Raw genomic sequence first — 24,838 nt, 5'->3', positions numbered from 1 at the left:
GCACACATGGGACAATGTCAGCAGGGTAAGATGGCTGCTAGGAAAGAAAAAATAAGGCCTCAAGAGCTGGTGCATAGCTTTTTTCTTTTTTTCTCCACATTAATTCTCCACATTAAATTGCAGGTTGCTTTGGATAACCTTTTGCTGAATATGATCTTACACCGCTTCTGCTAGAACTGCACTTAGCGCTTTAGTTCTGGGAAAGCAAACATTATCTCTGATCCCTTCAGGTCTATGCAGACACCTTCGCGTGCACCCTGAACTATGCTGAAGCTAATGTGCTGAATGGAAGGGTTAGAAATTACAGCGGAATACTTGATGAGGGAAAAAAAAATCTCAGATAGTGGGATGGACTGAAATAAAGAAGGCCAAGGAGGAATGTGGGGCTGCCTGTTTCCTTTTCTCTAGCTTAGGGCCAGTCTTTCATGGCTTCTCTTAAATGGACTATTACTATTAATTTCTGCTGTAAGCAGGGGGAGGAGCTGCAAAGAATATGGCTTTTGCTAAAATGTCATTGCAAGCTGTTACTATTAAGCAAGCCGGGAGGAGGAACGAGGGAAAACAACACAGTGGTGTATGAGGCACTGCAAGGCTTTTGTTCTGTGCCAGTGCAGCATTCAGGGCTGGAGCAGAATTTCAGCCATGCTGCAGTGACATTTGTAAATGAGAACATGGAAAGCTCCTCAGTTTGGCCAGAATAAAATGCTCTTTTTAGGGGTGGAATAAAAAAAAAAAAAGTCTAGCTTAATGAAAAGAGGGGAATCAGTCCAGGGGAAAAAAATAAAAAGGTTTAAGAAGCAAAACAGAATTTAGAAACAGCACACATGCCAAGCGAGTAATCAACACATGAGAAAGGGTCTTGCAGAGGCAGAGTGAGCAGGGCTGCACGGGAAAGGACAGCTGGGGGGGGGGGGACTTCTGGAATGGCACAGAGGCTTAGAAAGCTAAAACGAAAACAAAAGGCCAAGGGGGAAACATTCAAATGGATATAAAGAAGAATGAATAGCTGTGAGGCATCTCAAGAATGTCTGTTACAGTCTCCTAACTAAGGATCTGTTTTAATGTGTTTGTTATGAATTTTATCCTACATTCTGTTTTGCCATATCTCTGATATGAGGCTGCTTTGTGGAAAACACAACTCCCGTTTTAGGGAGCTGACACTATTCCCTTGAATTTCATGGATCTGTAGCATCATTTAACATTTCCTTTCATTGCACAGGGAAGGTGACAGATTGATTGCGAGTATCTTTGACCCCCCGTTTGCGCACAATGCATCTTGGTACTATGACAAGTGCAAATTGTAAAAGGGATAAGCAAATTTTGACAAATGTAGACATCCATTTCAAGACGAACAGCTGCCCTGTGTCAGCACGAACGCAGTACGGTGGCCGGTCACATCTCCCTGCAGGCAGGATGGGTCAGGAGCAGGGTGGGCACTGCCTTTGTCCTCTCGTTTCCAACCATCGCTGCCTCTCGCCTAATGAGGCCCCGGCTATTTGTGAGCACTGAACTGCCAAGGCAGAGCTGCAAAACCGACTTGTGCATAGAAATTGCCAGCAAGGCATGGAAGAGGCTGCGGAGGAATGCCAGCACCTCCATCCTGGAGGCCAGACTAAACTAATCCATTAGAAATAACCCCCAAGCTTTACGAGATTCTGCATCAGAGGGGAAAACACCTGAGGCTTCGTTTGTCTTCCCTCTCAGAGGGGATTTGCAGGCTCTGCCAGATGCGGCGCTCGCCCTCCAGGCGTGCTGTTGAGGAATGGTTTTAAACCCCCAAAATGTCGGGCGTGAGGTCTGTGGGTCCAGCCCTTCCTGGGCAGCCCTGGCACTGCCACCCCTGGGGCCATGGGGTGCAGCCTGGGGCAGCCCAGCCCTGGAAGCAGTGCGTGAGATTGGGCTATTAAGAATAATTAATACCAAATTTAATTGACAATTACTTAGCAAGAGGAATATTTCTCTTTAAGAGGCCATCTACATTTATGGTGCTACATAGTACAATAAAAAATAACAATCTGTTTTACTGAGCTGAACATAAAGCAGTAACAAACACAAATGTTGGGCTGCTTTTATCTACGGGCAGCGCTGTCTCAGAGCAGTGCAGGTAGACAAAGGCTGGTGCACAAGCAGTAATGGAAACTCCAGAGGCATTTGGTAATTGTTTCTGCATCAGTACAGACTGGATTTTAATTCCTTTTGGAAAGGACACAATAGCTTTTAGACTTGGTATTATTTACATATAGAAGATTCATCTCTTAATGTTAATAGGCTGTGTAATATAACCATTTATCCATGGGCAGGTGCCTCATACTATATGTACATTTATGTTCTTTCCCTGTTATTTTGTGATGACTTTGAGTATTTTATGTGTTGCTTCCTGCATGCAGTTTAAATGTTGATCCTGTATGATCTCCTTTGTTCTTGTGTTCACAATATTACTCTTGATCCACTAAACCCTCCAGCACATCACATTCTTACTCATGGCTCGTTTTTTTTCCCACTCTGTGGAGCCTTTAGATATGGGGATAAAGGAAATGGGATAAAGAGAAGAACAAAATAACTAAAGAATATGTAATGGAATGAATTAAAAACCCCAACGACATAAGGAATCAGTAAATAATGAGTAGGAAGTACCATGCAGTATGTCATTCATTTAGCCCTCTCTGTACAGGGTAGTACCAGATGGTGCCCTGAGGGACTTGGATGTTCCCATCTCTGCTCCAACGCTACTAAAGAGGTGAGATGAGAAAAGGAGATGAGATAGATAACACCAATCTGCCCAGCAGAAAAATGATTATGATTATATAACTAATGACCCAGGGAATTAGATGATATCAAAAATAGGAAGCGTGCCAATTTGTGCTGTGACACATTTGAGCAGCAAAAGCATTATGAGGATGGTATAAGAATAGTTTATTTGAACATATAGCAGTTGAGAGAAAAAGAGTCTCTTTATCAAGCAGTTAAAACTGTTCTGTTCATTTCACAGCAATTTCATGAGATGCTAGATGATAAAACTACCCTATTGTATGTTATTGCAATAATACTAACCCAGACATACATGTACATGGTCTATCGTTGCTCAGCTGGGAACTTGTTAGAGTCTAGTTTTTCTCCAGTTATGTTGAACAGTTTTCCTGCTGAACGCAGTAGTAACAGGATTGAGACCTTAGCATCTCTACTGAGGAAAAGCAGCTTGCGTCTTGTCTGTATGGGAAGTGCCAAAGCGGTTCCCAGTCTGTCTCGTTGCCCACAGCCTATTGCTGAGTCTTCTGCTCCTTACAGGATTTGCTTGGTAGGAATAGCTGGGGGGCTGCGTGCCGTGCAAGTTGCCTGCTGTGGGACAAGGTGGGGGCCCTGGTCAGAGGTCTCAGGAAAGAATGGGGTCATGGCACCACCCGGCAAAATTGTCAGGAGTAAAGAGTTCCACGCTGGAATATTTTTTTGGGGAAAATATTGGATGATATTTCAAATTCATCAGAAAAAGTCTTTGACCAACTCCCCTCCCCCAGTTGTTCTGATATGATATATATTTCTCCCTTCTTCCTGTACCATTTTCTTTCAAGGGCTAAGAAGGGATTGCAAGCACTTTCTATTTCCACTGTAACATCCGGAGGCTAGTATCTAAATACAGGTCTACCAGATATTTTTATTTTTAAAACTGACTTTGGTGTGCAGCCCTTCAGAACGGGTAGCTTAGAGGCCTGCCTATAAAATGTGGAACGGTCCAAAATGCTATAAAATGCAGCTTTTTACCATCTGTTAGAAAATGTTAATGAGCTGGTGATCTCATTCTCTATCTTAGACAGGTGTCCACATCCCCAAAAATGTGACTAGAAATGACATCTTTGTTGACAGTCTCATCAGATTAATTGGACTTCAGGACTGAGCTAATTCTCACATCAAGAGGCTTGAGAACATACTGTCGGAGCTGTGTGAAGAACCTTGAACTCCTGTTTCTTGTGCTGTCGCCAGATCATAACAGCTTTGATGGACTGGATTAGGAAATCAATATACACACATTGACATGCTAATCCCTTCAGGGACACTCATTAAATAACATTCAGATAAAGGGGCCATGACAGTACGCATGGAATCAATGGCTGCAGCACGATGTTAGGTTTTGTTTGGTTTGGTTCTTTTAAATGATTCAACATTAAAACAACATATAAAATGTTAAAAATATGAATTTAACCCCTGGAAACACAAAAATCAATATTAAAATAGATCTAAAGTGTAAGAAGTATGAAAAAGAGGAAGGTTTTGATTTTTCATATGCATTAATGTGAGGAAACTCCTAGGAGTGAAAGGGATCTGTTGGGTCACAAGTTCAGTTCTCTGCTGTAGGAGATATCCATGCCATGCAATACCTTCCATGAAGTGATCAAGCACTGTTTTAAAACTAATTAGAATTTTTCTCCTCTTGGGACTCTGCTCTGTAACCTTTCTTCAGTAACGGGTAGAGACCTTCATCTAATTTCAGACTAAATTTATTCCTGGCTAATTTATACTTTTTTTTTCCCTTCAGCTTACAAATCCTTTTCCCCTCCTTGTTGTTCATGTGATGTATTTGCAGACAGGGGTATCTACCCTGTTTTTGTTTTTTAAGGCTGAACAGGTAAAAATTAGTGAATGTTGTGTCTTGTAAGTACTCCCATTCCCTGTTCACTGCAGTAGTTGTTTTCTGCACCTGTTCCTGTAGGAGGGCAGCTCTTCTGAACGTCAGTAGCATCACTTTTTTGTGCCTCAGACATCACCATCATATCTCACCATCTCTGATTCCTTGCCCCATAAAAAATATACTCATTTATAAAGCTCCATTTCACAGCAAGAGCTAAAAGGTCAGACCTCTCCAGTGCAAAATCTAAAACCGGCATTTTAGGTTCAATGAGCTGACGTCTATTGAGCAAGGGAGTCCAGGACCCCAGGTTAGGTGTGCTCCTGTGAGCTTGTGTGAGTCCAGGCTTCCAGCCTTGCTGCAGGACAGCAGATGTTTGGCGAAGCAGCCGGCTGGGAAGGTGGCTGAAATCCTGCCAGCACAAGTGTCGGGGGCATGCTGCATTAGCCCAAGGCATTCCAATTGCAATGAACCAAGGTTTACCAGTGGCGAAAAAAAAATCACTGGAACATTCGTTCCTTTTGCATTTTATTCCTTGGACTTGATTTTCAATCTGTTTTAAGTTGGTGACCCCATATTTCAATAAATAGAATCATCTTAGTTTTACATTGCTCCAGAATTTGCAGCAGAGATTCCAACCAGGCTTTGTGTACTGTTTATTCTTAATTATTTTGTAGAGAAGAAATATGCAGCATCATATATTCAGATAGGGCATTTTAACTCCTCAAAACATACTTTTTTTTTTCCAGCCCATTTATTTGAAAATGATATGGTGCGTGACACTGAGCATGTCAGATTTGCGTTGTAAGTTACAAATAATCGATTATTGTTTTATTTTTATTTTTTAGTATATCTGTGATGAATGATTGATTATTCTCATGCAGCTCATCTCAAGTACCAAAATCCCTGAATGCTGGTCTGGAATTTTTAAAGACTATTGACCCATCAAAAAGCCCCAGTATGTTGCTGGTAGGTAGGTTTATTGTTTGTAGGTTTATTGTTCTTTTCTAGTGAAGTACTTCCTCTTGGAAAATGACTATTGCAAGTTCCAGCTGAGTTTGTTTCTTTCTCTATATATAATTTGTGTGAGTATATATATATATGTGTGTATATATATATATATATATATAAAATCAAGTTATATAAAAAGATATCTTTAAAAAGATATTTTGGGAACTAAACATGAAAGGGAAGAACAGCAAAGGACAGAATTACCTATTCCTTCAAGTGTTTATGTTATGTTCACTTAGAGGTGCTCCAAGTATTTCATATTTGTAATTCCAACGGCATTATTTCTGAGCATGATTTCATGGTGAGAAATGGCCCCAGATGAGTGAAACTTTGCCCTTCTGAATCTGTGTGGATGGGAGATGAAGAGATGCAGAACATGTAGGCAGCAGGACCTGGTGGTTGGACCCTGTGGGATAGAGATGTGGGTTTTGTTCCTCGCTCTAATAATCTTTATGTAAGGTAGGCCAGCAGCTTTCTTTCTCTTTAACGTATTTATTTCCATTTAAACTTCTGAGTGTGATGTGACTGTTCTGTGGACTACAGAAATGAGAATATCTGCATCATGTCTAGCAAATTGGATCCAGTGTCTGATGAGGTATGATGATAGTAAAGGATATTGCGAGGAGATGAGGGGGGGAAAGAGACAAATATTGATAGGAGCCTGAGAATAGAAGGGGGGGGGGGAAAAGAAACAACGCTAATTTTGGCAATCAGCCCTTGCTTCTCCAAATAATCGGATCTCATTATGTGAAGTATTTGGCTCTGTCTGTTCATGTCGGCGTTGGACAGAGCTCCCGCTGTTACAGCAACCACCACAAGTGAGGGCTGATACAGCCCTGCTCCTGGAGCGAGGCAGGGAAGGCTCTTCTCAAGTTGGAGAGGATCATTCTCATCCCTCCAGGATGCTGATTGTTCCTGCTTCATGGGATTACGTTATCACTTTTGACTTCAAATAAACATCTTAGAGAGTTTTCCCAACTGTAAATTATCATTTTTTTCTTCATTTGATCTCTCCACTCCTTCTTAATGCTCAAAGTGGGCATCACATGACTTCATTTAATTGATTATTTCGCTGTTGCCTGTTTCATCTTACATTATTAGCAAGTGCCTTCCTATCTCATTTTTGGAAGGTTTGTTAACAGAGATCAACTGGATCAATATCCACATGATAAAGATGCTAATTGCTTTGTCTACAGCTATGTTAACTTCTAGTCCTCCTTGCCGATCTTCCATGCTGCTGTAGTGTGAATTCTTGATAGACTCGCAAAATATGCTGCATATTTTAATCCACTTTGGTGCTGGTTTTATACATATAATATTTGGTTTCAAATGAGATGGTCCCCAGAATTTTGGAGACAATCAGAAGCTTCTGGGCTCTTTTTGGATATAAATAGTAGACTTGATGTGTTGCTGTCTTGCATCCTAAGGTATTAAGTGCTGGCAGTGTCATGTAGAAAAACAGGTGATATGTCTTGAATTCTGTAGTTCTGTCCACTCCATTTGTACAGGTTTCACTAATCTGCTTTCATACGGCCAACGTAGTTAAATTGTTCTCGACAACCATGTAAAAGGTCTGAGTTTGGATTTAAGAATGTTTTATTTTAATAAATAGGCAGAAACTTACACTTATGTTCAACCTGATTTAACCCAAATTGTTAGAACCTTCATGCATGAGTTACGCTTAAGTAATTTTTTTGAAGTCTATGAGGTGGAGGGAGGAAACTTAACCATAAAGTTCCTAGCAAGTTGCCATGTAAATAATAAAACTTTGTTGTTAAACACTGGTGAGGAACAATGATTTATTAAATAAATTGATTTTTTTTATTTTTTTAAAGGAGATTTGTATGTGGTCAGTTAGAATATTTGGTAGAGAAAAATAGATTACTTCAGGTACAGGTGACAGGATGATAGTGTAAAGGAAGTTGTGAAAATACTAATGCATATACAGAGAGAAATTAGAAAAAAAAAGTTCAATACAGGCTATGGAGGAAGAAGAATAAATATGTTGGCCAGGTCAAGAGCATGGAAGCTCTTACGTGTAGTGATAGAATTTTTTTTAATGTGTAGAGTAGTAAGTGACTGGTAAAATCAAAGGAGAGGTGATAGAACACTAGGAGAAGAATGTGACTGCAGTTTGTAAGCTCACAATTTTTGATTAATTTTTTTTATTCAAAATAATGGTCGGCTTCCTTCCCTCTGCCCATTTTTTCAAGCCTTAGTTTTGAATAGGAACGTGTAAATAATTTATCAATACGAGAGAGGGAGGTACTTACTGACCATCATGTGTAAGCAGTCTTTCAAGGTCAGATCTTGAAAACAAGCAGAGAGATGTGAATTTTGTTGTCTATCTGTTCCAACATTGTTCTCGCTCTGTTTTTTTAATGCTATAGGAAAATGGCAAACCAAACTTAAATATGTGTATTTGTGCAGCGTAGAGCATGTATATATGTACACTGGAAGCAGAATTGAAGGCAATGATTGATTCGATAGGCTATATCATAAAACATGTATAAAACACTCCCTGTTCTTGTAAATTATAATTGTTCTTTCATATCTACCCTAAATAAATTGTAAAGACAGTATCATTAAATGCTCCTCTTTACAACTCACCATTTTAACATGTCCAAATTTCAATATTAACATTGTATTCCTTTGTGAATTGAGCTTTTATTCATTACATTCCTTTTTAGTCTAACAGTTATTATTATGCTGCTCGTACTTTAGCTTCAGAGCTAATTATAGTCTTTGGCTATCTCCTTCTGGAATATAGATACTGATATATATTAATAACACGTACCTTGTTCTTCAGCCAGTGCTTATTTCACAAGGATGCTGTGATTAAGAGGCCAAAAAAAATACACCAACTAAAATGTTATTTTTTTTCCTTTTGCTTGGTCATTTTGCTATACCGAAGAGCATCTACTAGAAATATCCGCAAAGAGCGATTCTACCCCCCATCCTTGTATAGTTGGAAATCCCTTAATATAGCCATGTACTGTCAACTCACACATAATGAAAATGTCAATAGTCCTCAGATTGGAACAGTTAAGGTACTGAAACAGATGTAGCCCAATACAAAATAAATCTACGGAGCAGATGAAGAGGGAGATGGCTTGGTCACACATTCATTAAAAAATAAATAAAAACAACCCTCAAACCTAAATTAACCATGAAAATCCTGCTAGCAAGACTATATTGCAAGCAAGACAAAATGGTAGAATCTGACCCAGAAGAGGTGCGTTGAGTGTGATGCCACAGATTAAATCCAAAAGGGTCAAAGGGAGTGAAATTCTAGTACCTGCTACCCACTGAGGGGATGGCAAACCTTGTAATTTCTATCTAATTTCTTTGCTGTTCGGACCAGAATACAGGAAAGAGTTTGTAATTTTATCCACCCATCACCCTTCTAAGTCTGTTGAAGATAGGATAGAAGAGAGGGAAGTGCTGGTACACATGCTAATTGCAGACAAAACCCTAGCTGAGCAGCTATGAAGTGTGTAGATAAAATGGTTATTGAAGTTGTGGGTGCTACTTTCTCAGGGTGTTTTTGAACTGCGAGCTGAAAAACCTCAGGTTGTCCTTTCATACAGCATTCGTGCTTTTTGACTATTTTTGTCATAAGACTGTTCAACATCTGGATCTGTTTGGGAAATTTAATATCCTTTAAAGAATGCGTTAATTTTTTTCTATCAGGACTTTGTAGATCAGTGTGAGTAATATGCAAATACCATATGTGCTTGTATATGTGTTTACAACAATGGGAAGTAACTGTTTTTACTGAAGTGTAGTCATGATTTTCCAAAACAAATGCATCCCAGACTAGTATCTTTATTTTGCATGTACTTAAAATATGATTTCAGTTTTCATTCTTTCATACACTTGTGATTTCCCCAGCTTGTCATTCCTGCACATGTACACTGAAATTATGATTTTCCTCATTGGTCTCTGAAATGACTGGAATCTGTGGGCTGTGTTTATATTCTCAGCTAAATATTACATTTATCTTTGAAATCACATTTAATTCAAAATCCTAATAAAGCTGTTTACGTGCTGACTGCTTTATTCCTACAAGCTGTAGGGAGCTGATTTCATGCAAGAATATCTAGGAAAGAAGCAGACAATAGCTTTGTTAATGTGAGATAATCTTCTTAATGAGCGAAAAATAAGTATGTTGTTGAAAGGATAACAACTGGAAGATAAGTAATGCTATAAAGGGTAAGAGCATTGGGGAGGCTCTCTTGTTCTTGAAATTCTCTCCTTTTGAAGAGTATTTACAGGACTTCTGGATAGCAATAAGATTGAGTGCCTATACCATCAAATATTTCAACTCTGTGGATGGTATACGTTACTCATGAGTGACATTCTCATAAATTAGTCTTTGCCAGATGCTTCGTCTTGTGGCCTAAATTGCTGTAAAGCCCATTAAGATATATTATGCACATAAAAGGGACAGTAGTTGCAGAACCGTTGCTATAAGGGATTGTGTTACTTGATTGTTATCCATTAAACAAAAAGAATTTCTTTCCACTTGAATCTTATTTTAGATGCTCGTGTTTGAATCCATAATGAAGATTAAAGGCTGTAGCTGCAATCTGCCAATGTAACTTCTCGTCTTATTCATTAAATTCATTAAATATTGTTTATTTTTTTTGAGTTTGTGTTTATGTAAAAAGGTACCATAGAAGTTCTGAAGTATGAATTATCCACACTGATATCTTAAATCATGTGTGTCTGTGCAGAGGGACAGCTGCTACAGAACAGGATCCTTGATGTGCCCCTGACCCTCCAGACACCATCCTCGCCCCTGCCTTCCCCCACGTGGCTGCTCTTCTGTCTCCCTAATGACACATGCTCAGGACTACGCAGGACAGGGCTTATTTATTAACAGATCAAAATGATGTGGTATTTACTTAGAGATTCAAGGCTTCAGTTTGGCATGCATTATATATCTATTACATTTTGCAAGCATTTTTTTTTTCAGGCTGGTGTGTACTGGCATTACTGGGACATGTGTTCTCTCCAGAGCTGAGTCAGGAAATGACACCAGGCTTATGTAGTATAAAAGCACGACCCAAGAATGGTATGCCCTTAACATATGCATCTAGTCATCTTTTTTTATGTGTTACGCTATTTGGTGTGGAGTGTACTAATACAAATATTAAGAGTAATTTTCAAAAATATTTCCAGCTTAATTTCTGTGAATATCAGCTTTCTTCCCCAGGAATCCTCACAGATTACTTCCTTTGTTATGTTTTGAGTCCTTGGTTCAGAGTTTTAAAAAAAAAAAAAAAAAAAAAAAAAAAAAAAAACAATGAAAAACACAAATAAAACCAAACTAACCAACCAATCAAACAAACCTTGATGAGTCTAGGACAAAGTGACTGAGTTTAACCATTTTCCTTAGCTTTCCTTCAGCTGATCTTGTTTGTCTTGGAGATCTTCAATTTCCTTAGTTAAAATCGTGGCACAGAGACTGCCTAGCTCTGGAGAATGTACTTGGGAATTGACAGCATTTGCTTTTGCAGGCTTTTCAAAATACTTTTTTGTGTGTAAGCAGGTGCCAAACATCTCACCAAATGTTGCTAAGTAGCCTCTAACTTGGGTAAGCTCCCACAAAGGGTGAAGAGGACAAGGAGGTGAAGCATGGGACTCTTTCAGGCTATTTCTTCTGTTAGGCAGGTCACTTCTTTCAGCTTTTTTTTTTTAATTTTAAAAAAAAAATTAATTAAATTAATATAAATTAATATATAATTATATTATAATTATATAATATAAATTAATATAAATTAATAAATTAATTTAATTAAATTTTAATTTTTTAATTTAAAAAAAAAAAAGCTTCTGAAAACTGGCAGACTCAGATTTAGCCTGTTCTCATCTATTTCTGTTATGGTGGAGAACAGTGTTTCCCGTGTTTCCCTTTCCCTGAGGATGCTTGAGTTCTCCTACATCCAGTGGGGTGTCTCTGCCTAACTCCAACAGTTGTAACAGAGGTGTCTGGGTTTCTAGATGAATTCGAGTAGGAAGGATTAAGCTTGACTAAAAGTTGAATAGATACTTGATTGTTACTTTTCTAGAACTGACCTTTTTTTCTTTCTTCTCTACAATTTTTAATAAAAAAAAATTAACTGTGCATTCACAGGTGTAAGCTGCAGAGCTGGGGCTGTGGATTGGTGTCAGTGTCACAAGTGCTTCCAGGTAATGCTGAGTCTCAGCAACTTCGTGAGAGCTGGATGTGATGGGCTTGTGCCACTGCAAAAGGTAAGAAAATGCTATGAAAAGAACGTAGAAAATGGATAATACCTCCAGGCCTTATTGTTATTCCACTTTTCTAAAAACAATATACTAGGAACTGTAGTCTGTATCTGCTGTAATCCACCTCCTTTCAAGTTCATTCTTAGACCTGTTTCTTTATGAAGACAGTGAGAGTGTTGGAATTGTTGTTAATATTAATTTATAATCTTAACGTGATTTCTTTTCAAATACAGAATGGTTCCTTATGTTGAACAATGCTGAAATGCATGCAGGGTTCAGAAGACAGACTTGTATCTGCTTTAAGCTTGGAAACTGGAAAAAAAAATTAGAAATGATGACTGCATAGATTTCCTGATTCTTTCCGGCATGTAAGTCCCTTAGAAGATTAGATGTCGGAGTGATTTCATGCTGTGTAATATCGTCATTGGCAGGGTTTCTTTGGTAATAGAATTCTGATTTTGTGAAGTACGGCGGCTGCTAAATCAGGCTGCATGAAGATCCAGGTTTTAGCTCTTGTTCTGACTCTTCAACGAGAAGCTTAAAAGCCTCTGTTAAAGGTAGTGCTGGTGCCTAGAAGTGTCTCTCGTTCTACAAAGATGTAGCACCTAAATGCCAGTAGAAAAAAATTCCTTAGAAATCAAATCTGGTTGCTTAGTACTTACACCAGCTATGTTTACAGGCAGCCGTATCAGATCTTTCACTCACAAGGAAATAGGGAACAAGAGAGAAGGGAAACTGGCAACCACTCTTCTTGTGCTTGGACCACCTATTAAAAAAAGAGCTTTACTAATACAAATGCAACCTTCTTTAACTAATCTGTGTGGGCTATTTACAAAAGGAAATTTTAAGTCAACGTTTGTGTCGTTTACTTGAAGATCCTTTTTTGGACAAAATATATTTTTACTTGAATTAAAATTTCAAAATATTTGGGAAGTGTACTGAACATGGAGATAAATCATTTTTTTCCCAGAATTTTCATCTCCATTGAAGGTAATAACACTTCTACTGAAACAGCTGTAAGATCATTATTATTTTTCATTATTATTTTTTGTTACACATTGATTAAAAACAAATACAAGCTGGCTGTTGTGAAAACTACTGCCAAAAACTCTTACGTCATGGGGTTGATTCATTAACATGTATTTTGTGGTGCCTGCAAATAAGGAGCTGAGGGTATCGGTGCGTGTGTTGAGGATGGAGTGATTAGACAGAAATAGTGAATGCAGCTCCAATTAAAAGCAGAAAAAATGACCAAAGAAATGTTTGCTTCTACCATTTTCAGGGAGATGGAGTTTGGTCACCTTCACTTATGAAAACACCCTTTCTGCCACAAGCTGTATATGACAGGGTTTGAAATGTAATAGAGGTGAAACAGTTGTGGGATGTACTTGGACAGGCTGAGTAGACTTGTGTTGTTAAACCACTTGGTGTGTCCAGTATGGCAGTCTGGCAGAAATGTTGCTTGATATGCTTTCAGTTTACATAACTGAAGTTTCTAGACTGTATAAATTTAGACTGTATAAATTCAGATTTAGGTATGGATGTTTGTTCTTGGTAAAAATGCTTATTATGTATCCCTAAGGCCTCAGCGTTCTGGTTTATGTATACATAAACTCTCTCTATATATTTAGCTAATGACATGGGCTGAGATAGCATTGTCATGCTGATACTGTTCAGCTCTGCATCACCTGTACTAACTGTGCTGCCTGGCTCAGCCCAGGCTGTGCAGTGCTCTCCAGCCTGGGAGAGGCTCCAGAGGGGTCACGGTGATGTCCTGTTGATGAAAGCTCTTGTTCCCCCTTGGGGCTTTGAGCTCAGAGTGACTGCTCATGGCCAGGGCCATACAAAAGGCATTTGTGCCAGTGGTGGCACCTTTTCACATCCTTCTGCTTTGAATCTGAAGCAGGGAGACTCACAAATAGAGGCTTAGAAGACTGTCACATCTTCTGACAACACCAACCTTGTTTTGTTTCCCTTTGACGTTGCTCAGGTTAAAGGAACAAGTTCTGTGACTCCTTCCACTGGCACATGGTGTTTCCACGAACACGGTTTTCTTTTCAATTTCTGATCAAATCCCGCAGATGGTTGTATGGGCTTTCCAAAGGATAGTACAGGTGCTTTCTTACATTTATCTGGCACATATGTGCTGAGCCAGTTATTGCACTGCATGACCAATGCACGTGACCATACTTGCTTTTACACTCTGCAAATAAGCCCTCTGAAATTACTGGGACTGGCTGTTTAAATTGAAATCATTCATGAATCTCCACAAGACCAGTACTTCAATATTTATGTAGTGGGCTGAAATAGATTTTCTAGCATATAAAATAACACTTATGGGATGATGGCACACAGCCTCTGGACCTGCCTGAGCAGAGAGATTGAACAGGTAGGAAAAAGTCTGAGGCATGGAATAACACTTGTGTCCTTGTGGGGAAAAAATAAAAATAAAAATATTGACCACTGCAGTAAGAGTGTAGTCACGTCTCCTCACACGGGACACCTCTTCCCTGGCTTGGGCAGGGGACATGTAGGAACAGTGGCTGCCTGGGGACAGAGCCTGGGCAGTCTTTGCTTCAGGACATGTGGCTGCTGCTGCGGTCTGAGAACAAGTGCCGAGCCACGGTAGGCTTGGGTGAGAAATAAAAGCTACTAAAATACTTGTGTTTCCTCTTTCCTCCAAGATTGCCCTCAATAATAATTTCTGAAGGACTCTGCTGGCTTAGTCGATGAACTTCTTGTACTTTCTAAAAGTCTGTCCAGCCCTTTGCTGGGAAGGGGGGATGAGAACTGAAGGGAGTTTGTGGTTCATTTGAGGTGCCCTCAATGGGCACTTACAATTAACAACTGAATGCATCACTTGCTTTAAATAGCCTGACTACAGTCATTCATAAGAACAACAAAAGGTGGCAGACTGATTAACATTTGGTGGAGTTTGAATGTTTAACTTTTTTCAGATTTATTGCTGAGAGTTAGGAAGTCTTTCTCTCTCCCACACACACATCTGTTTGCAAGTTTGGGCCGGCTATTTAGGAAGAGTGACACGAGGTTTGGCCCAGGCTGCTCAGTCCAGCAAGCTTTTGACTGGTCGAAGTGTTTTTATTTATAGCTGAATTATCAAAGTGAAATGAGCAGAAAACAGCAACAATCAGGATTTGGGCTCGTGCTGGTACCCCTTTCTGGGGTAAAATCAGTTTGAAGAAACTGGCCAATATTTACAGATGTCGAACTGTGAGATAAAGTGATGATCATAGTACAGGGAACGGAAACCTCAATTTTAAATCACTTCATGTAAGACATTTAATTTGGTGGGAGAATGTGGATAGCAAACATCCCATTTATTCGTGAGGCAAACTGGATTAGGAGGGCTTCACGTTCATTCATACGTGCATGCAAGTGTCTAAAATCAGCATCTTGCCCAAAGTATAACTACATATGATCACACTCAGCAAATTTGAATTAAGGAGGAAATGCAGCTGCACACTTGGGGCATGCACTTGTTTACAAATCAAGCTGACCATAAATAAATAAATGTAGAAAATTAGGTTTTGATGAGAGCACTCCTTTTAACAAGGTCTCTGAACAATTTGGGGAATTGTGTTGTCACGTTTCCTAAAACGAAAATGTTCATAAACTGAGGCAATTTTTGAGCATGAACATTCATTTCAAATGAATAGATTAAAAAGCTTTGGGGAAGCAGAAGGTGTGGATTTAAATGCAGAATGTAGGAATTGCTGCTGTGAAATCTATAATTCAATCTTGTTTTATCATCCTAAGTAAAAGATGGATTTCTAGTAATGGATTGTCAGTTTTAAACTACCCTGTACTTTTTTGTAATATGCACAAGTAGATTCTTGTCAACTCAGCATGCAACGTTTTTCCACATAAATGCTTTTCCGTATGATATTCTGTACTAGCACCTGTATGTTCTAACAAGAGACCACATGGTTTGTAAAGGTCTTTGCTCTCATCACCCAGCACAGTTAGAGAAGCAGTGGAAGTAAAATGGTTTTAGCAAGTAAAATTATCCAGTTTAAATTAAAAGCTTCCTTATTTATGCAGGGCAGAAGCTTATAATTTATTCAATGTTATGTGTGTGTGCGTACCTGACAACAGGGTGTGCAAGTCTGAGGTTATAACCTCGGAAAAAGAAGCCAGCAATTACACCTGCCAGCATTTCCCTCTGGCCACTGGTGCAATTACCCATCAAGGATAATTGACAGCAAGATAATAGGGTAAGTTTTTTGGATTGTTGGTTTTTTTTGTTTCCTCCCCCTTAGATTGTGGCACTGTACTACTTAGCAAGTAGAATTTGTGACGCTCCGTTGCGAATGTGCTCATAGGCACCTACAGTCAGCAACTTAAACACTGTGGAAGGGACAGGAATTTTTTAAGGCACCAAGACAGAGAAAGAAATGAATGTGTCACCTTGCCTTTGATGCTAATATTCCATGCCTAGAGCTGCCCCCAAAGGAGCAGGCAATGCATGCCATACACCTGAGCTGGTCACTGTCCCTACCATGCAGGATGGGCTGTGGTGGGCAACAAGTCTTCTCAGGGGCTTGCTCTATGACCTTTTCTTTCAAGGTGGCAACAGCAGCAGTTGCCTTTGGTACAACGACACAACAGCGAGATAAGAGGAAAGCCCCAATTTCCCTGCCTTACTCTAAGCAAAGAGCATCCTCCATCTCTGGCTGAGTTTACAGTTTGTCCCATTGCTCTTTGGCAATATATTTTCCTCTGACGTGTTAGATCCTCTTCAGACAGAGAGGGAAAGCAAACCTGGGCCATCACTACTGGAAACCAGCAGACTATAAACCAGAATATATCAAATGCATGCTAATTTCTCAGAATTTCAATCAACCTCTGAAAATGGGGCTGGACTTAGAATTACAAATGGAAGGGACACCTTTATAGCATGAGTTGAGCCTTCCTTCAGTGTTTGCTGCTGACAGACTTCACAGGCTTTAGATTTTTTAATTTTTTTATTATTATTTTGCTAAATGTCTGATTACCTTTATACACTTCAACTTCCCAAGTTCTACTGAAAAGTACCCTACTGAGTAGTGTCTGCATCATTCAGCTGCCCCCAGCTGCATGCATTTGAGTGCAGCAGCGCTCTCCTGGATCTACTTCAGGACTGTGGCACGTTTCTGCCATGCCTATTCCATAGTGATTACGGTTTTGTTCCATTGTAGCCTTTCCTACACAGCTAGATGTCTGTATTTCAAGGTACGTTTGAATATCTGAAGGGATATTATTAGCTCATATTATTTGTATTTAAAATATGCAAACCCATTAATCCAAATTACCTGTTGGTTTCCTGCTGAATTTAGTGTTCAGAACAAATCCCGTTACCTTTCAAAGAGCACAAAAATTGGGTTCTAAATAGCTTCTGTTATAAAAAATTCAAACTATGAATAAGGATGTTTTAAACTCTTTAAGCCATCTGCATGCTGCCAGCTTACCTATTGTGCCTTTAATTTAAAAGGAATGTTAAAATGAGTGCAAACACTGCAAATGATGGCTCTGTGTGGAATACTAATCCACAATAGTTGCATGTTTCTAACACTTTAAAATTCCCCAGACTCTCATTCCTGCAAGCTCTCATTATGGCATTTGAGAGGACATTTTGTATTGAAGAGTAAGAAGCATAAGCTAGGGGGTCTCATCAGGACTGCTCCGTGTGACTTTGAGAACCTAATTTTGGGATTCATTAGATTAAAACCAGTACTGATTTCCTTATGTATTAAGGAAGGCTCTATGAGCCATGAGCTCCACATTTTATGAGGAATGTGATGATAGTTTTTGTTTGTTCATTCTTTTGTTTGACTTTGTTTCTACATGCTCATTCACATCACTTGGACTTTTTTTCTTCTTTTTTTAATAGCCAGCTCCTGAAACCAGAAAGAGAAACGTCATTCTTTCAAGTTTGGTTATCATCACTTATTCTCAGTATTTTACCATTGGAATTTAATTTCCAGTTCTATCAATGATGCTCCTGCTATCTGTAAAGATATTTTATTAGACCTTATCTGCATCACCCTATCCACTAGTTCAGAAGCATGTGGCTGTAAGCAGTTAACATTTTGGTGCACTTCACCACATGATTGCTAGCTTTTATTTTTTTCCCATTAAAAACATGGCTCAGTTTACAGATGGTTAGCTTTTTAATCTAATCCTTCCCAGTAATATCATGACAGACCTATGCAATAAACATTCTATTGGATGTAGAGGAATATTAAACGTTCAGCACTGCCTATTAAGTACCGCTCTTTCAGAGACAAATATTTTGGAATTTGATGCTAGTAGGACTTAATTTTGTGAGCAATCCAGGTAATTAATGAACTTCACTTATCTGTTGGGTAGTATCTGTATCAAGATACTTGAATCTCAAAGAGGCAGCCTGGCTTTTTTTTTCTTCATTGAATCAACCTTGTTTTGTATAGAGGAAAAAACAGAGCAAGTGTGTTCAAATTCTGCAGCAGTTCATTGTGAGTAAATGAATAGCATGAAAGAATAGCACAGAAACCAGTGAATCTGAGGTAGACTTGAACTTTCTGGACTTCTTTTGTTGTGGTTTTCTTTTCATTACCATAGAAGGCATCTTACTCTTGGCGTATGCTCCTGCAGTCATAATAACCACCCTGAATAGGCTCAGTCACAGCCCTTGAGTGAAATCAGACCTTTGTTAACACTGCAAGCAATATATTCATAGAACTTGACAAAGATAAGGAATCCTCCTTCCCAAGAGGGAATGGAAGGCAGGAAGGGAGTGCCAGCCCTGGGAGATGCCTGGAGTTGAGGCATTTTATTGTGGGACTTGGCAAATCTCCTTCACCGCTGCCACCCAACAGGACTTCTCCAGCCATCTTCCTGTTCTCTTCTTTTATTTCCAATTAGCTTGAAAAGGATGAGGACCATGTAGATGTCCTCTTTTCAACCTCCTATAATTCTTCCATTGCATGGAAGCAAGTCTGGGAGTTCAGATAGTCTGGTACTTTGGACAGCATTAAAACAAAATATAAGAATAAACTTGGACAGTCTGAATGCTTGTGGTATGTCCTACCATTTTCATAATTATGTGAGAATTATGATATTATTCCTGGGGTCAGGGGAGGGACTACTAGGCAAACTAATCAAGATATAATATATTATATGTCAGTATAATATATAATGCAAAGTACTTTTTTGTTTCCAAAAGTCCTGTTCAAGCAAATCTCAAAGCAAAATTCAGTTTCACAAGCGGTGTATATATCAAGAGAAAAATGCATGAAAGGGTGGTTATTTGTAAATCTCTGTAAAACATAGGATGGATATGAGCTGATGTTCAGTATTGCCATAGAATAAGAGACCCAAGCTATGTGATTTTGAATTGTTTGTTAGCATGTTTCACTGCCAGGCGAAAAAAGGTTAAACAGCCTGTCCAATTAAAATCAATGGAAATTTGCCGAGTGACTTCAATGAAAACTAGCATGGGCACAAGATCTGTGAAGATGACTGGAAACGGTCTGTGGAGAATTTCAAGGAAGGCAGCTTTGAACTGGGTATAAAATAAATGGGAAACCAATGTCAGTGTCTGCCAGTGGGGCTGCGATAAGGAAATGTGCAAACGTTTCCTCTGATAGCACCGGAATTAGCTGCAATTAAGCATGATTTCAATGAGGAACACATTGCATTTCCAGTTGATCACAGTGAGAAACATTTGTGTAAAATGACAGCTGCAGCTAACTGTTTATGAGTCTATGGGCGCTTCTGAAGCTGGTGAGCTGGTTTATTTGTGTGTTCAAAGCCGGTGGAAAATTCGAGCTTGCCCCAAATGGGAACACATAGGGAGGCACTGGAAGTAAGCCCAGGAGACTACAGCGTTTAAGGTCAGAGCATGCTTTTCTTCCTAGCATGCACGCAGTAGCCCTGACGTTGTGCAGGTGTCTGTGATGAAGATTTACAGGAGCTGAAAGCCTCCATATCCAGGTTAGAAGGAGATCCAGTGCTTGTGTTTGAGCAGTGTCACCACAGGAGAAAGGGGCAAAGGTGAATGTTGGTGGTTTTGACACAGCTCAACAGCAGCCCGATGGCTCACACGTCCCCAGCTGAAGCTGACCTAATCTGATTTTTATGAACCTCTAACAGCCCTCACGGGGCCCGTGCATTGCTGAGAGCTTGCTGGAGTGCAGCGATGCTCACCTCCTTCCCTTCCTCTGGCAGGGGCTGCAAGTGCAGGCCTTGGGGTTCCCTCATGCCACCGCTCCTCCACCCCGTCAGCTGTGTCAGCTACCCAGGACTAGTCTGTAAGATTTGTTTTAATAAAGCTCACAAAGGCTTTAGAAGACTGGGGGAACGCTTCTAATAGAGGCATTTGATTTTACCAGTTCTGCTTTTGCATTTATCCTTTTTTTTTTCTTTTTCTTTTTTATTTCCCTACTTTAATATGAAAGCAGAAGGTGCCAAGTCGAGAGCAGTCCCTTTGCTGTAGACTCAGACTGCGATTTTTATCAAAAAATTAGGTTTAGTATCATTTAATGAGAATGGAGAGAAACCAAAAAGTGAGGAAGTATCATAACCTCTGAGAAAAGGAAAAAAATGAAGAAATGCAGAGGGCTGCAGGCTGAAATATGGCCATTGCCTGTCCTGGGTGGATGCTGTTTGTAGGGCAGTTGCAGCCCTCACTGATGCCTGCTTTACTTCTATTTTCAGAATTCCTCTCCGTTTTTCTTGATAGGAAAAAAAACATTTGTCTGAAGCAGGTAGGTAGGTAGATGCTGGAACATATCTATGAACAACAGTAAAGATATTACTAAAAGGATGTGATTTTCATATTTCTTCTCTCTGTGGCTTTGTTACTTCTCTTCTTTCATCTCTTATTTATTTATTTTGATGTAGGTGGGATGGTGTTCTGCCTCACAAATTTTAAAACGGCACTGTTTGCATGTTTCTGCTTATGCAGTGTTTAACTTCTGGGATAGCATGGATCCCTTCAGGAATTCCCTAAAAGGCAATCTTAATTAATGTTACCAGCCATATGGAAATGTGCCTGCCCCTGGCAATGTAGGGGAATGGTGCTGAATGGTGACAACCTTGTCCTCATCCTCTTGAGCATAATAACTCTTGATCTTTCCTCTTTCAGTACATGGAGGTGCTGAGCCTGTCTCGTACCATAGCTACATTGCAACGTATTTGCTTGTCCACATAAATTACATCTGTTCCGATCATTTTCTTGGTAATTGTTTTCTAGGAAAAGGTAAAAAAAAAAAAAAAAAAGTACATTTGATGAACAGCGGCTGTCATAGGTGTCCTGATTTTTAGAAAACCTTACAGAAAGTAAGTGAGCTGTTACATTTGCAGCCAGGATTTCACAGAAATGAAGGCAGCTGAGATAAGCTGCAGGAGCAGCTCCAGGAGCAGCCCCGTAACGCCGCTGGCAGGACTGCTTATCAGCGGAGGTGAGTGATGGCAGGGGAAGCCTGCCCGGCCGCTAGGGCTGATTTCTGCCCTCGGGGTACATGTCTTAGAATATCGTCAGCTGGTTGCACTTTGCCATGTCAGGATTTGTCTTCATTCCCCCAAATGGTGTGTCTGTGTGTGGATGCTTGTATGTACATTTTAAAACAGGGCAGGGAATATTTTACTTTGTCTCACAAATGATGAATTCATTCATTGCTTTATTTTTTTTTTTCTGGAAGATGACCACAACAAAAATCTTGTTGCTCAAGTCCAGGGAAAGTCTCTGGGCTTCAGTTATTTTAGTTGTGAGCTGTACTTTTATGCGCAGCTGTCTTTTTTTGAGAATATTTACTGTTTTGTAGCTTTTATCTCTCTTTCTTCCATGATGTTACAGGGCTTTACACAAGTCTTAATTCTGTGTGCCACAGAAACCCAAGAGAAGTCAGATTTAATCTACAATTTATGATGCACTTCCTGCAGCAGCTTTAGGCAGTAAGAAAACTTTTGGTTTTACCTTTGGTGAGTTTAGGAATTGCTCACTGCTTCCCTCGAGAAACTCACCAATGTGGGAGCCGCTGGGGAAGGCTTTGTTTGTTCATACAAAGTTACATCTGTGCATAAGATGTAAATTTTTTGATTTTCAGTGACTTTATTGTGCGTGTGTTATGGCATGAGGTCTGTGGAGTGACATTAAAAACTGGAACGTGTTTCTTAGAATGTGAATATCTGTATCTTAGCAATAACAAAAACCTGAGACAGAATAAATGCTGGCTTGCTTGGGTGGAAAACAAACACGTTTTTGATGCGTCTCCTCACCTAAGCCATAAAAGGTAGCTCTATCCTGAGAGATGCTCAGCATGAAGCAGGGAGACTGATCTTACTCAAGAAATGTTGATTGTCTTTTGAGAACTGTCTTTTCGAAGTGCCTGAGATGAGGTAACCCATTGAAATCAGCAAGCAGCCATTGTGATTTCAATGCAAGCCATGCATGCCTTACCTCGAGATGTATTGAGTGAGAAGGAACGATACCTATTTTTCTCAGAGGAAAGGTGAACCCCAGGCGGGCAATGACTGTCCAAATGCCTCAGAGAGACTCAGTAGAGCTGCGCTGCTGGGATGATCTCCTGTGCTGCACTGCTAAGGCAGGAGGAATTACACATCCAGCTGATAGGGCTGAGCTCACCACTAATGACAAAAAGGTGCAGTGGCCACTTTCTCAAGAAAGCAGATGATAAATATTCATGCCATTCCTTAACACTGATTCCGCTGTGTTAGGAAATTACATTCAGAGCTGATGTTCTTCGTAATAAAATTGAGACAAAGATCTGGGCCTCTAGTGGAGACCACTGTCAGCCTTGCTCAGAGGGAGGGCACGCTGCATGCCTGTCTTAGAGCAATATTTCCTTGGTCGCTGCTCGGTGTCACTCCCATTCAAGCCCATTCTCAGGAAACTCATTGTTTTACATCACATAATCATTTCAGCCTCATTTGAAGTCTAACTCCACAGTGGCAAGTGTGCTGGTGTTTCTGTTCCCACAAAGTTGTGAGTACAAAGTGCTCTGGTGCTTGTTTTAACCACGTGGCCAGGAGGTGCGAGGTACGGCAGCTTGGCCGTATTACAGTTCGTCCTCAAAAAGATGCCTTTTTAGTCTTTTTTTTTCTGTCTGCTCAATGACTAGAGTTGTTCTCCTGACACACAAACATAACATCTGGTTGTCTAGGGATGAGAACAGGTTGAGTGTTTGCTGTGTAAAATCACAGCAGTACGCCAAGTCAGGTTTTACTAGTGCAATACTTTTTGATTTGTTTAGCATGAGATTGATATGAAAATCCTTCTAGAGGGGGAAAAAGATCAGCTGGTTCACAAAGTCTGAGCATTTGGCAGTACTGCAATTTTTATTGGTAGCTTCAGGCTACCTATATTTTTTCCTGACAATTTATATGCTACTCAAGCCTAAAGTGTGTGATCTAATCTGTTCTTAGATTCACGGATAGAATGAAAAGTTGGTTTCAAACTCTGTCTCAGGGCTTCACAGAAGAGCACTAGCTCTAGTCTGGTGCCATGTTTTTCTTTTATTAGCACATTTGAGCTGTAAAACACATGGTTATAAATAACATTACTTAAATTCCATTTTCAGTGTTATTTATTGTCGTTACTATTGCTATTATTTGATGCATAAAATTATTCTTACTTTAGACAGTCAACAATCCTAAATACCACTGTCACATCTGAGCATGAAAATCTTAGCATGCAAATTGCTTATATCTGGCACTGAATATGTATGTTTAAAACAAAATTCTTTGATACTTGTGATAATCATTACTCTTAGCTCTAAAATCTCCAACTGTTTAAAAGACAGAGTTCATTAAGTTAATTACAATTTCTTGATGGCAAATCGTCTTGTTGGCAAAGTCAATCTCTATAGGAAACCTAAACAGCTGAAATGTAATCAGATGCTGTTACAGAAAGTGGTTTTAAATGGCAAAGAGATTGAAATTAGCTCATTTTAAAATCAGGACAAAGACAGTGTGTGCCAGTCCTGAATTCTCTGTGTCTTTCCTTTTGTCAAAAAATTGATTTTTGTGTATTGTTTTTAAGTCAGCCAGTACAATAGGTAATTCATCATAACTGTGAGATATAAACTCAAGCAGTCTCCAAAAATAATTGAATTTTGTGGAGATTCTCTAAGGGGGTGAAAAATCCATAACAGCCATTAAATTCTGCTCTTTGTAGAAAGAATCTGAAATATTACAATTATGATCAAGTAGGAGAAAAAACTCTTTAATTTTAGTTGCTGAATGTAGCAGGAATAATTTGGTGTTTTGTTATGCTGTTCTACTGTTTCAATGGAATTTGTATGAGAAAATGTGATAACATATCAAAAGATGTCATTTACAATGGGAGGGGGAGGAAAAACTGTTTAAGAATTCTGGTATAAGAAATGGAAGAGATTTTAGTCTTGATCTGGAACTGTGTTTATATCCATACCTGAACTGGAGAACAGCCTGTTGATACATAAATTAGAAGGTTTCTCTTGCATGCCCTATTATAACATTTCTGTGGGATCTGTTGTTTTTAGAACATGGCCAGATTTCCTTTAACTTATACGTTCCCAGCCATGATTGTCATGGTCAATCCCTTTGTTACACAGTTTTGGGTTGTGTGAAGGAGCAATGCTCTTCTTGGAATATCCAGCTGCTCTCTGCTATAGGAATGGCACAACGATCACACGTAGGATTTAGGCTTAAGCTCTTTATCAAGTAGATACTTCAGGAGTGGAGCAAATATCATGAAAGGAACTAGGACTGCCTCTCCCAGTGATTTTGTTCTCTTCCTGGTAGCTGTGGGATTTGACTCACTCATCACCTTCAAAGACGGACCAAGATTGTTCCAGCGCTAAAGTCTATTAGCGAGACTTCAGGTCTACTGGTTGTGTATTGAATATTTGTTGTCTAGGAGAGAGATCACAACATCTTGTGGTCCATGCTGATAAAGTGGTCACAAATATT

At 39.5% G+C, this 24,838-nt stretch overlaps 1 long non-coding RNA gene across 3 annotated transcripts in view; it reads left to right on the top strand.

Annotated features, from left to right (window-relative positions):
* LOC125184067 (uncharacterized) overlaps positions 1 to 24,838 on the top strand; it is a 58,355-nt gene that overhangs the window by 16,766 nt on the left and 16,751 nt on the right. For 2 of the 3 annotated variants that reach the window (XR_010834012.1, XR_010834011.1), the window contains exon 2: positions 11,772 to 11,890. This is a non-coding gene — a long non-coding RNA (uncharacterized lncRNA). Of the gene's footprint in view, positions 1 to 10,452; positions 10,710 to 11,771; positions 11,891 to 24,838 lie in introns of those variants that run through there. The other variant, XR_010834013.1, reaches the window with a different exon arrangement.

Source organism: Anser cygnoides, chromosome 10 (genome assembly GCF_040182565.1).
Source record: "Anser cygnoides isolate HZ-2024a breed goose chromosome 10, Taihu_goose_T2T_genome, whole genome shotgun sequence".
In the NCBI taxonomy this organism is placed as follows: Eukaryota; Metazoa; Chordata; class Aves; order Anseriformes; family Anatidae; genus Anser; species Anser cygnoides.
Note: the sequence above shows the minus strand (reverse complement) of the source record. Positions and strands in the feature narration are given on the sequence as shown.